The sequence below is a fragment of the Centropristis striata genome, chromosome 21 (assembly GCF_030273125.1).
Source record: "Centropristis striata isolate RG_2023a ecotype Rhode Island chromosome 21, C.striata_1.0, whole genome shotgun sequence".
NCBI lineage: Eukaryota > Metazoa > Chordata > Actinopteri > Perciformes > Serranidae > Centropristis > Centropristis striata.
In genome coordinates this window covers 1,049,172-1,063,112 of record NC_081537.1, presented here as the reverse complement: position 1 = coordinate 1,063,112, position 13,941 = coordinate 1,049,172, and the positions used below count along the sequence as shown (strand labels likewise).

The following is a 13,941-nucleotide window of genomic DNA, read 5'->3' as shown; positions in this document are numbered from 1 at the left end:
TATATATATTATACATATATATATAATACCAGCTGGTGCTGATGGTGCGTTCACATGTTGGGAAGTGGTTCTTCAGACTTCGTTTCATTCATCAGCTTCTAGTTTGAGCTTTACTTGGTTTGTTATCAGGGTTAATCTAGTCACTTTACATGGACACAACAGTTAAAAACAGTTAAAAACAGACTCAGAAACGTCAATAGAAGATGTTTGTTCCTGCAGCAAAATACCACTCACATTTAGGTTTTAGACCGTCTATTTCCAGTCAGGAGAACAGGGTTCATGTTCTGTGTGAGAACAGTAAATTACTTGTTACGTTACTTACGATTTTTACGTAACTTCAGTGGCCTACGGTTTGTGTATTAGGATTTTTTACATGACTTGCATAACTTGCGTAACTTGCATAACCTGCGTAACTTGCTCGGTTTACGGTTTGTGTATTGGGATTTTTTACGCAACTTACGTAACTTACGTAACTTGCATAACTTGCGTAACTTGCTCGGCTCACGGTTTGTGTATTAGGATTTTTTTACGCAACTTGTGCAACTTAATTAACTTGCATAAATTGCCTAACTTCCATAACTTGCATAACTTGCTCGGCTCACGGTTTGTGTATTAGGATTTTTTTACGTTACTTGCATAACTTGCGTAACTTGTGTAACTTGCATAAACTGCGTAACTTGCTCGGCTCACGGTTTGTGTATTAGGATTTTTTGCGCAACTTGCGTAACTTGCATAACTTGCTCGGCTCATGGTTTGTGAGTCATGTTTTCTTTGAACTGAACCCAAAGTAACTGGCCAGAAAAGCAGTTTGTGCTCCAGCCATTTAGAACTGACTCAACCCAAACAAATGAGATTATCTCTACCTCAGATTCTCCTTTTCCACCCAATAAGCTCCCATTCTTCTTCTTCTTGGATCTGTGGTGTTATCTACAGAAACAGCCACGTTTCCACCAGTTTGGAGTGGAAACATTGAAATCAAGGATATGACTGACTGATGTCATCACAGTAAACATTTAGGACAGTTTTTGTTCCAGTTTGCAATCAATTTTTTGACTTCTGGACATTTTTTTTATTGAAATGTGTAACTGGTGTGTATATTCTCTGCGTTGTGTTCGATAAATGAGGAATTAGGAGACCCAGGATTTATACACGGCACTTTACTGCAGTGGCACAAGAAACTAAACCAGCCTCCTCAGGTGTTTTCTCTCTCAGCTCTAGTAACAGAGCTAAGCAATGCTAGCACAGTTAGCGCCAGATAATTACACACAAAAAACTCAACATAAACTGTCCAGACTACGGCCAAACTAACATCTGTGACATCATCATCCATTATATATGTTAATCCGACATTGTTTCAACCATTAATTATGTTTATATGAGCTTTTTTCTTTTTCTTACCAAGATAAAAAAAAACTTTTTATTTAGAAGTGTTAGATCATTTAGTTAATTTCTTATTTTAAGTGTTCAACATGCTTATTTCTAGATTTAATAATCTTAATTTAATAAATCTTGTCAAGGTAAATTATCTGTCCATGCAGCAAGATCATTTCCCTCAGATTTACTGTTTGATCTGGTTTTAAACACTCCTTTTTTTTTGCAGCGTTGGCTCAGAAACACACAACATCCATTTCTTGTGAGTGTCTTTATGCACTTTTGAGTGCTTTGCATGCACACAAACACTTTTATGAGTCCATATGAATCTGTAACGCTAACAGAGCTAAAGGACATGTGTGTGTGTGTGTGTGTGTGTGTGTGTGTGTGGACTCAGCTGGAGGTGACTACATGGCCTCTCACTGCCCTGTTTCCTGCTGTAACTATAGACCCCCCCCCCCCCCCATTACCATAAAGCTACACAGCAGCACAATTAAAGATAATTTAAGACTTAAGCAATTAAGGTCACATGTCCTGTGGAAACACACGCCCACGGAGGTCCTGGTGTCTGTCTGGCACAGGATGGACCTGGACAGGTTGGTGTGTGTGTGTGTGTGTGTGTGTGTGTGTGTGTGTGTGCGTGTGTGTAATTGCAGCCAAGGTGCAGGGTCAGACTGGGTCTATGGGGGTCAAACTGGGTCTATGGGGGTGAAACTGGGTCTATGGGGGTCAGACTGGGTCTATGGGGTCAAACTGGGTCTATGGGGGTCAAACTGGGTCTATGGGGGTCAGACTGGGTCTATGGGGGTCTGGTTCTGGCTGAATTATCCAGGAGGAGATTAGGACTAAATGACACTCTGTGCTCCAATTACAACTACATAAACAAGAAAAAGAGTCAGATTGTGACTGACAGACAATATTACTACACTAGCTTCATGGTTATCAAGGTGTTTATTACTCCCGGTCTATTGAAATGAATGGGTAAGTTATGATTTCTTACTTATGCTTGAAATAAGAAATTATTACTTTGAAATAGCAGTTTTATATATATATATGACTAAAGAAAGACACAAAACGACTAAAATAAGACTAAAAAAAGACACAAAATGACTAAAAAAAAAGACACAAAATGACCAAAAAATACACAGAATTACAAAAATAGACACAAAATTATTTAAAAAAGACACAAAATTATTTAAAAAAAGACACAAAATGACCAAAAAAGACACAAAATGACAAAAAATACACAAAATGACCAAAAAATACACAAAATTACAAAAATAGACACAAAATTATGAAAAAAAGACAATAAGACAAAAAATTATTTAAAAAAGACACAAAATTATTTAAAAAAGACACAAAATGACCAAAAAAAGACACAAAATGACAAAAAAAAATACACAGAATTACAAAAATAGACACAAAATGACAAAAAAATACACAGAATTACAAAAATAGACACAAAATTATGAAAAAAAAGTATCGTCACGAGGGCCACAATTGGCCCGCGGGCCGCAGTTTGAGACCCTAAAGGTTCATTCTGGTATTTTCTATTAATCTCTTTGGTATCTTTAAGTGTTAATGTGGCGTCTGCATGCATGAGGAGAGAATAATCCGTCTCGTGCAGACCTCCTCCTCTACAGATTAATGTCTCCGGGCCACCGAGGAGCTCCGTCTCACAGCTGAACGTGTTAAAGGTAAAGAGAGCCGGTCCCCTTACTGAAGCTACATCAACACACTTTTATTGAGTGGAATCAGGAGGGATTCCTGGAGGAAGAGAAGTGTTAAAAACAGCTTCGGTCCACACAGCCTGAACTCTGTGGTGCTAAATCATGTTCTATAGGTTTACAGCTCCACCAAGAACCAAGAACCATAAACACACACACACACACACGCACACACACACACACACACACAAAGAATATTCCCCCTGAGCCTCCCTCTGCTGACTCCTCATCCAGCAGCAGGAGGAGGCGTCTCACCTCCTGTGTGGTCCTTCAGGCATCAGGACAGACGACACACTGCAAACAGCCTCTAGAAAACAAGACAAAAGGTACAAAAATTAGGTTAATTAATTCAGTCGTTAACGTGAGCCCGACATTGAGAAAATTAAATGTCTGCTTACATAAATGCATTAATAATAACTAGAAAATGTCCTCTGGGTAAATAGTGAAAGGGCCACTACTGCCGGTGTGTGTACACTATGATAAGATTCTTCAGAGATTTATAACAATTAATACTAGTAATGTTATGATACTATATAATATACAAGGAGCACACCTACAACAAGCATTCCTTTACAAGGATTTATTTATACAGCAACCTATGACCTTTAACCTCAACATGTGTGTGTGTGCGCGCGTATGTGTGTGTATCTGTAACTGTAATCAGAGCAAAGATCAAAGGCAATCAACAGAATTAACTGACACCTGAATGTTCTGGCACAGTGACAGCAGCCAGAGGTGGACAGAGTGAAATTTCTGGCCTCGAACAGAAAGCATTTTTGGCAAAACCATAATACCTATCATTGATTTAATATGTAATATGGGACCCAATGAAGCTGTTGGTGGTGTTGGTGGATCATCTGTGCGTCCTACGCCCAAACTATAACTCTGACAGCTTTACCAGAGGATTGTGAGGGAGAAGACTAATTTTCCTACGTTTCTATGTATAAATTATTTCTGTAGAGTGGAATTTGCGGCCTGGAGCGCAGTTTTCAAATTTATTTTTTGACAGTTTTTTCTCTCCCTCTACACTCTGGCGATGATGTCACACACTGTGACACGAACATTCCGTGCAATACACACCCATTATAATCTCAGAATTTCTCCAAAAATGATCATGGTCATTGAACAGGGATTGATAAAAAACTATATGACCTATCGAAACGCAAAGTAATACACCAATACACAAGACTTGTGTCTACTGTTTAAAGTTTAAATGGAGTCTCTAGGTGAAATTATGCCGGAGAAGTAGACGTTTAAAAATCTACGATTATTGTTCTTTTTCGCTCTTTTTTTTTCAGCCATCCCATTCACTTCAATGCAAAATTTTGCAGTTTTTCGTGATTCCGTAGAGAAAAGTAATAGCACACCGATACCGATTAAACTGCACATTTTGATATATAATTTGTATATATATAATAACTCTTTTAGTTGTAGGACTAGTAGCGTGACGAAATTGTGTCTGGAAGAGGAAGAATAAAAATCCACAGTATAACAGTAGTCCCTTTTTTTTACTTCAGTAAGTTTTGAATGCAGGACTTTTACTGTAGTGGAGTCATTTCACAGTGTGTATTAGTACTTTTACTGCAGTAAATAAAGGATCTGAATACTTTTTCCACCACTGAACAGAAGAAATAAAAGTATTTCAGATTATGTAATTTCCAGTATGCACATATTTGTTGAGCAATTAACATGAAGCACTGTGTTATTGACAGAGTGTGTGTGTGTGTTCAGAGAGCAGCAGGTCTAAGAACTGAAACAGGATCCTGTATAATAATGCTGAGAGCCGGTTCAGACCTGTTATCCTGCAGGAATGTGCAGCGTCAGAAACAAAGAAAACACACATCCAAAAACAGCATCACATTTATTTAGTTTCCAGCCAACGGGGAGATGCTAAACTTAGCCCCGGCAGGGTCCAGCTAACCCTCCAGACCAGACCAGACCAGAGCAGGAAACGCTTTCTAACTCAACGGAGCATTTCTGTTAAAGCTACACACAGTTAACCTGGAGGAACTGAACACACATCAGCTGTTTCACAGCTCGTCTAAAGCTTCATGTGAGGGAGGACGGTGATAAAATACCAGCCAAAATAAGTCAGCTCTTAAAAACAAGGAAAAAAGTACAAAAATGAGGTGTATTTTACTTAAAAATATCAAAATTATCTGCCAATCGAACAAGAAAATTTGTCTTGTCAAGACTTTCCAAAACCAGTAAAAAATCTAATCTCAATGAACCACAAATACCTTAGAATTAGTGGATTCTAACTCATAACAAGTGACTTTTTCTAACGAAATACACGTGACCTATTTTCTCAATATGTTGAAAAATATTCTTGAATTAATAATCAGTAAATGCTAGAGCCATCATCTTGACATTTGTTTATTTTGTGTCTTTTTTGTAATTTTGTGGCTTTTTTTGGTCATTTTTTTTCTTTTTTTGTGTAAGTTTGTCTCTTTTTTGTTGATTTTGTGTCTATTTTGGGGCATTTTGCATCTTTTTTTAAAGTAATTTAGTGTTTTTTCAGGCATTTTGTGTCTTTTTTTGTCTTTTTTAAATTACTTTTTTCTGTTGGAATGAGGCCTAGTTTTGTATATTTGACTAAAATTGACCAGTAAAAATAAAAAAAAATATATGAAAATTATATATCAATGTGTTGGTCATGAGTTGCCGTAAAAGGTGGAAAAAAAAAAGTTGTTAATTATTTTTTTCTACATGTCCTAAAACCAGTCTGATGTCCTGGGGTCCTTTGTGACTCCTGAGGACCATGGGTGGGTGTATAGTCGACGGGAGGACTAACGAGGGTTAACCCTCTATTTTATTAATTACACATTTTGTACATATAACTGAGAACAATACTGAGAACTTTTCATAGATTCATTATAAAACAGGAACTATGGAAAAGGCACAGATAGCAGAAGTGCTTTAATTTAAATCCACATGCAGAGTAGAGTAAAATAAAACCTTGCTCCATATGTTTCTGTTGTGTTTATGTTAATAACCTCCATGCGGAGCTCCATATGGCCGTCCCACATCAAGCTCCTCACCATCTGATGCTGAACCTCAGAGATGTGACTCGGAGCTCCTCAGGTCTCCTGGAGGAGGAACAGAGTCTGCTGGAGGAGTTCCTCGGGTCTCCTGGAGGAGGAACAGAGTCTGGAGGAGCGTCTTCAGCCACCAGACGAAGGTAAAAGAGTCTCTGGAGACGGAGTTTTAAGCCTCAAACGGTTCTCTAAACAGCAAAAAGTAGACACACGTTACTGTATATCACATAAAACATGGTGGAATAAAAGAGTTGTGGAAGAATCTGATGATGAAATATGTATGAGATGCAATGTCGAAAGTTGAAAAAGAGAGTTTGGAGAAAAAGTTCTGCGTGTGCCAACACTTAAACTGTGAAAAGTAAAGATGATCAGCAAACAGAGGAACAGACGATGAAAAGTGTTCAATATATATAAAAGTATAAAATGATATATAAAAGACCTAAAAATGATAAATGGGTTAATTCAGTTTCAGTAACAATGAAACACTGTAAATGTTATATATATATGTATATATATATATATATATATATATATATATATATGTACACACACACACACACACACACACACACATTATTACTCCACTGTAAAATACTCTGGCACCGTGTTTGTAACAATGGTAAAATAATTGTAAAATCTTTAATTTATGCAGCATTTATAAAGTATTTTCTTGGCAATTATATGGCAGAACAGCAGTGTGTTTTTTGTCATTTTTTGTCATTTTGTGTCTTTTTTGTAATATTGGGTCTTTTTTTTTTGGTCATTTTGTGTCATTTTTTGTAATTGTGTGTCTTTTTTTAGTAATTCTGTGTCTTTTTTTGGTCATTTTGTGTACTTTTTTCTACTCAGCGAGGCCACAGAGAAGACCATCAGGCTGATAACAAAGGTAATTTTCTTTTTCTCCTCAATGTTATTGCTGTTTGACAAAAATGTTGCAAAAAAGATATCACGAAACCCATCAAACACAAAATATACCCACCATGAAATACAAAACAAACTATTTAATATCATTTAAAAATGTATTTCTAGGAGCTCCCCGACTCATAACACCTGTAATCAGATTTCTCTGGTTCCGCCCATGTTTCCATCATCTTCATCACTGTCTCCTCCTCCTCTCTGCTGACTCACCCTCCTCTCCAACCATCCTATCCATCATCCATCCAGCTGCTGCTTTCTGCTGAATCACTTCCATATAATTTGTCTTCCACTTTTCTCAAGGTTCCTCTCAAGCAGAACTGCTGACATGCCTCCACTTTCTCTCTTTCTTTTTCTTCTCCTTCACTTATCTTGCTGCTGAACCAATGTGTGGAATTACCAACAGAGTCTCTGAGGTCTGAGAGTTCGCTGGAGTAAAACAAAGATCTTCTCCCAGAGCTCAACCCGCAACCGCCACCCCAGACCCAGACCAGAATTTAATCTAGCACGCCGCCCGGGGTTTAATCCAGAACCGAGCTCAACCAAGCAGAAAATGTGACATGTATAAAGAGGCAGAAAGCGGTGAAAGCCGAGCCCAGACACCTGCTCTGGGTCATTCCCCTCATTGTTCCACCTCGCGGTTTAGAGGAACGCTGAAGATGATGACCCACAAACCAGAGCTTTACTTCTGCAGCCGGGTCCAGAACCAGAGAAAAAAAAAAACCTCATAACCGAGCGGTTGTTGGACTGGAACTCATTTGAATTCTTTCTTCCATCACCTGTTATTTTTTGCAGGTTTTTTTTCTTAACAGCCGCGAAAATTAAGAAAAAAAAAAACCCTAACCCAGACATCTGGTACCAGAGCCGAGAACGCTTCGGTTTGTATTTCCCCTTTTTATTTATGGGACAGAAACAGAACCACACGAATGGGCCGGGGGGAGCTGCTCCATAGAATATGCGTCTCACCGCAGGAGAGGAAAAATAAACGCACGCCAAACCCTAAAAAGCTAAACTAATGCAGGAGCACTCTGGGCACCAAATGGCCCGTTCACTGTATCCGCGCTGAGCGTCTGGATGCTCTGAAACGGGCCCTAATGCACAGTAAAACGGGTATTTTTGACAGAATAGCTAGCTCAGACTGTGGTACGGAGAGAAATATGGGCCTTGACACATGGAGTGTGTGTGTGTGTGTGTGTGTAGGTTGCAGGTATATATCACATTGAACAAACCACAGCTGTAGAAAGTTCATGAAAACTAATTTTGACACAAACTCTCCATGTAAAAAAGGCTGCAAACGAAAATATTTTCACACATTGAGATCATTTTGGGTCGTTTGTGGTAATTCTGTCTTTTTTGGTAATTTTGTGATATTTTTTTAGTAATTTTGTGTCTATTTTTGGTAATTTTGGGTCTTTTTTTAATCATTTTGTGTCTTTTTAAAATAATTTTGTGTATTTTTTAATAATTTTGTGTCTTTTTTGGAAATCCTGTGTCTTTTTTGGGTCATTTTGTGTCTTTTTAGGCTGATAAAAAAAGGTAATTTTCTTTTTCTCCTCAATCTTATTGCTATGTTTGACAAAAATGTTGCAAAAAAGATATCCCAAAACCCATCGAACGCAAAATATACCCACCATGAAATACAAAATGAAACATTAAATATATATATATATATATATATAATTTTTGTGCTTAATGTTATTAATTATTTTTGCTTCTTAGAAATGTGTCTCATTTTCATTGTTTTATGTAAAAGTAGGTCCCCATTAGTCACCAAATAATCTGTGTGAAACATGCTAATTCATGTAAATGATGTACCCTGAAAGCATGTTTACTGGTTTTTACTGATGTCCCCATAAAGCCCGATTACAACACCACTTCATCATTTCAGAGGTTTGAAGCCGTGTTTAGGTTAACTAAGCTGTGGCAAGTTTATTCAATGTTTTTTTTAGCTCTCTACAACCTCTAAAAAGGATGGTCCCCACAAGTGAGGATTAAAAGTGGAGTCCCCATGACGTAAGAAAACCAGTATGTGTGTGTGTATATATATATAAATGGAAAGAGCTGCTAGTGACTTGTCTCCATTACAAACAGCAGATATCACACCTACTATATTGGTCTAGATAATATTAAATCATTTAATAAGTCATTAAGGGTGAAATGGACGAGATGCCTGGAGAGGAGGTGATAATGAGAGAATGAAGGCAGCCAGTGGAAGAGAGAAAGAGAGAAATAAGAGTAATATATTGTATAATATGGAAACAATTATGTCTTGGCACGGCAGCGTTGGCAGCAGATCTGCTGCGTCCGGATCGTTCCTGCTGGTGTCACTTCTGACTTAGAGAACACTGTCTACAGAGAGTTACAGGACTCATGGACATGAACACCACAAGTCAAAGGAATGCAGGTGATTTAGAAATAAGGGAATAATAATAATAACTAGAAAATGTCCTCTGGGTAAATAGTGAAAGGGCCACTACTGCCGGTGTGTGTACACTATGATGAGATTCTTCAGAGATTTATAACAATTAATACTAGTAATGTTATGATACTATATAATATACAAGGAGCACACCTACAACAAACATTTCTTTACAAGTATTTATTTATACAGCAACCTATGACCTTTAACCTCAAAATGGGTGATTGTGTGTGTGTATCTGTAACTGTAATCACCTCAAAGGATCAAAGGCTTTGGGGTCGACCAATCAGAGCAGAGCAATCAACCGAATTAACTGCAGCTGTAGAATGTTCTGGAACAGTGACAGCAGCCAGAGGTGGACAGACTGGAATTTCTGGCCTCGAACAGAAAGCATTTTTGGCAAAACCATAATACCTATCATTGATCCGACTTCACTTTGAGCGTCCTGAGTTCTTCCTGAACCTCTACATATGTTGTTTTTGTGAAGAAAAATGAAGAAATAGCTTTGTTAGAACGATCTAAAAAAACTATTACATCTCCCTTTTTCAGAAATCTTCCTGCGTTTTTAATATGGGAGCCAATGAGGCTGTTGGTGGTGTTGGTGGATCATCTGTGCGTCCTACGCCCAAACTATAACTCTGACAGCTTTACCAGAGGATTGTGAGGGAGAAGACTAATTTTCCTACGTTTCTATGTATAAATTATTTCTGTAGAGTGGAATTTGCGGCCTGGAGCGCAGTTTTCAAATTTATTTTTTGACAGTTTTTTCTCTCCCTCTACACTCTGGTGATGATGTCACACACTGTGACACGAACATTCCGTGCAATACACACCCATTATAATCTCAGAATTTCTCCAAAAATGATCATGGTCATTGAACAGGGATTGATAAAAAACTATATGACCTATCGAAACGTGGATTAATACACCGATACACAAGACTTGTGTCTACTGTTTAAAGTTTAAATGGAGTCTCTAGGTGAAATTATGCCGGAGGAGTAGATGTTTATAAATCTTGAATTATTGTTCTTTTTAGCTCATTTTTTTTCGGCCGTCCCATTCATTTCAATGCTAAATTTTCGGAAATTAAAACTAAAACTAGTGAAACATCCAGAACTATTCTAACCTTGTTGTGGAGCTTCAGACCGGTGGGATGTCAGGACACTGGCACCATGTATGTTGGGATTATGATATCATGTGTGATAGATGCATGAGATTGTGCAGCATGTGGATCTGAGTGTATGCATTCCAAGCCACATGGAGGATTTGGGGAGGTGGACTCTGAAGATTGCTCTTAATCTGCCTATGCGGTCATCATTTATCATGGAGTGGTTTTATGGCTGAAATATGCAGTTTGAGACTCAGAGCTTCAGCACACAGCAACCAGGCTGTGCATCATCCTGCATTAAACTCTTATTACTGATGACTTTACCAAGAACATATCACAACTGAAGGGTTCGGTCGTTAATCAAGACTCTCTGCAGATCTCCACCACGCCTCCTCGTTATTACAATTACTGCTCTGCATTTATCGATACTGCTGAAACACAATATACAGCAATCTGTATTAAATGGTTGGAAAGGTCTTGTGTTGTTTTTTATTGCTACACCATTCAGGAGTCCTTGGCCATTGTGCAATCATGTTTTTTTGGAAATTAATCATTTTTACTACAGTACCTTCACTGCAAAAACCAAGAAATATATAACTAGAATTAAGCAAAAACATGCTGGAAACAAGTCAAATTATCTGCCAGTACAGTATGTAAATGTTTCCGGAAAACCAATTATATGTTTAAATAAGTCCAAATATACTGATTTTTGAACAATTGTGGCTTGAAAAGTAGTAGTAACATTAAAATAAACCAGCAATACTTGAAATGAGCATGTTTCGGTGGATAGAAAATGCTTTTGAAATATCATTTAAACTCCATGCAACTAAAACTCTCAACTGGAGCCAATATTTTAGGTAAAAACTCACCATATTCAACATGACCAAAAAAAAGACACAAAAAGACACAAAATTAGCAAAAAGACACACAAAGACAAAAAAAAGATACAAAATGACCAAAATTGTTACGTTAAACACACAAGACACAAATAAAATCGAGTCAGAGTAAAAACTCACCATATTCAACAGTTGAATAGATTGAAAAGCATGAAATAGCTCACAATGTCAATCCTAAAAACAAGTCTTTACACAATAAGATAATTAAATAAGCACATAAAGCTATGGTCAGTAGGTAAATTATACTCAGAACAAGATAATTAAGATACTTCTGCTAGATAGAAGAAGAAAATACTTGGTAAACTTCTTTTGCAGTGTTGCCCCACCTCGTCCTTGTTGCGGCCACCGTTTCCTCTCAGGAAATGAATCTGGACTCTGATTGGCTCTGGTCTCTGTCTGGACCAGGATGAGAAGAACCTGATTGGCAGGGAGGCATGGAGCCTCGGCCAGAGAGCTCTGCAGGGAACCAGATCCTGTAGGAACACCTATAAACAGGTCCAGGTCAGGACATCCTGTCCTCCAGGTCCTGATAGAGCCACCAGGGTTTATATCTGAGGAAAACACAGCAGGAGTTTGACTTGTTGACTCGTCTGGCTGGTGGACAAAGACTCGGGGAGAGAGGATAGCATGACTCCTGCTGAGTCATTCTCCTCTGAGGGGAACGAGGAGATCTGCTCTGGGAGGGAGATAGAAAGTATGGACTTGGTTATTGTCTTATTATTAACGTTTTTGACAATTTTGCTTTATAAAAGAATACATCTCTGATCCAGGCGAAACTCCCACAACAAGAACTAGAGTCTTCCAAACCTCGTTACCGTGACAGCAACGAGTGGAGGCAAAGCTCTTCTTCACAGAGAAATGATCTCATGAGGAGAATTAAAGTTGTGCAAACCACTGACAAAATGACAAAATACACAAAGCAGTGAGAAAAAACACAACAAAGTGTTCTTGTTGCTAAAAGGAAAATAGGCTTGTTGGACTAATAGACATTTATAAATTAGCCTGGTTCGTCTCTTCCACTTCTGTTAGTTTAAGGCTCAGTTCTCGTAAAGAAAAGATAGTGATTTATGGACTAAATGCAACAAATCCAGCTTCTGAATGATCAGTGGACAGCAGCCTGATCTGACTCCAAACTGGTTTAGATATTGAGGTACACTGCAAAAAAAAGGTATTTAAAACCAAGATAAAAACAGTAAAAATGAGGGAAATGATCTTGCTGCATGGACAGATAATTTACCTTGACAAGATTTATTAAATTAAGATTATTAAATCTAGAAATAAGCATGTTGAACACTTCAAATAATAAATTAACTCTTTAAACAAGATAAATGATCTAACACTTCTAAATCTAAAGTTTTTTTTATCTTGGTAAGAACCAAATAATCATCAGGTCACTCTGCTTGGGCCAGTTCATCACTGCTGGCAGCTTTCATTTATCTGGTTTGTAATTTTTTTGTCTTTTTTGGTGATTGTATGAACAAAAGAAGATGTAAAAAGACACAAAATTACCAAAACAGACACAAAATAACCAAAAAAAGACACGAAAAGACGTAAAATGACCAAAACAGAAACAAAAGACGTAAAATGACCAAGAAAGATGTAAAAAGACAAAAAAAAAACCAAAAAACAACCCCCACCCCCCCAAAAAGACACAAAAGATGTAAAATCACCCAAAAAAGACAGAAAAACACACAAAAAAACCACACAAAAAGACCAAAAACACACAAAAAAGACAAAAGACCAAAAAAAGACACAAATCTTTTCTGCAGTATGTGCAGGATTGGTGGTGGATGGGTCAAACAGAGCCAATCTTTGACCAGGATATAGGTGTTTCTTTTGTTTTGTTTGTTTGTTTTCATCAGCCAGTAAATTCACTTCTTGACGTATAAATGTCTACCTCAACTGTGACAAAAACTTAACAGCCTCCAGAAGTTAAGTTTGGGATTAGTTTGTTTTAACCCCAAGTAAAATGTTTCCTGTGAACATGGAAGTTTAGTTTGAAAAGCCATGTTTGAGATAACTAGCAGAAAGTGACAAACCATCCGGGACACGTCCAACGCTGACCATGACAAAGGCAATGGTCAGCATGGTCAGTATGTGAAGAGTTGGCATGAGAACGTGTTGAAAGAACAGTAAGTAACTGATGACTAAAACTAAAATGCATTTTCATCAAAGTCTAAATCAAAACCAGGTGCCAAAGTATCCACTGAATCTCATCTGACCATCGTTCCCGTTTTGGTTTTTAACTTTCTGAGCCTCGGAGCTCATTTGCTCTCCGACAAACTGAACTCAGCAGCTTTCAGAAATGTTTCTGTAAGTAAAGCTGCAGACTGCTGACTCTCCAGGTCAGAGTGTTCAGTTTCACTCTGACAAACTGCTCCACTCACACAACCAGGACATGACGCAGCGCTCCAATGGATGGATGGATGGAGGGATGGAGGGGTGGGTGGATGGGTGGATGGATGGA

General features: G+C 37.9%; 1 long non-coding RNA gene across 1 annotated transcript; it reads right to left on the bottom strand.

Moving 5' to 3' along the window:
* Window positions 1-3,325: 3,325 nt before the first annotated feature.
* Window positions 3,326-12,333, bottom strand: LOC131959757 (uncharacterized). Its single transcript, XR_009389525.1, has 3 exons — window positions 11,801-12,333; window positions 6,140-6,324; window positions 3,326-3,405 (listed from the first exon to the last, which is right to left on the bottom strand). It is a non-coding gene; the product is annotated as an uncharacterized LOC131959757 (long non-coding RNA).
* Between the last annotated feature and the right edge of the window lie 1,608 nt (window positions 12,334-13,941).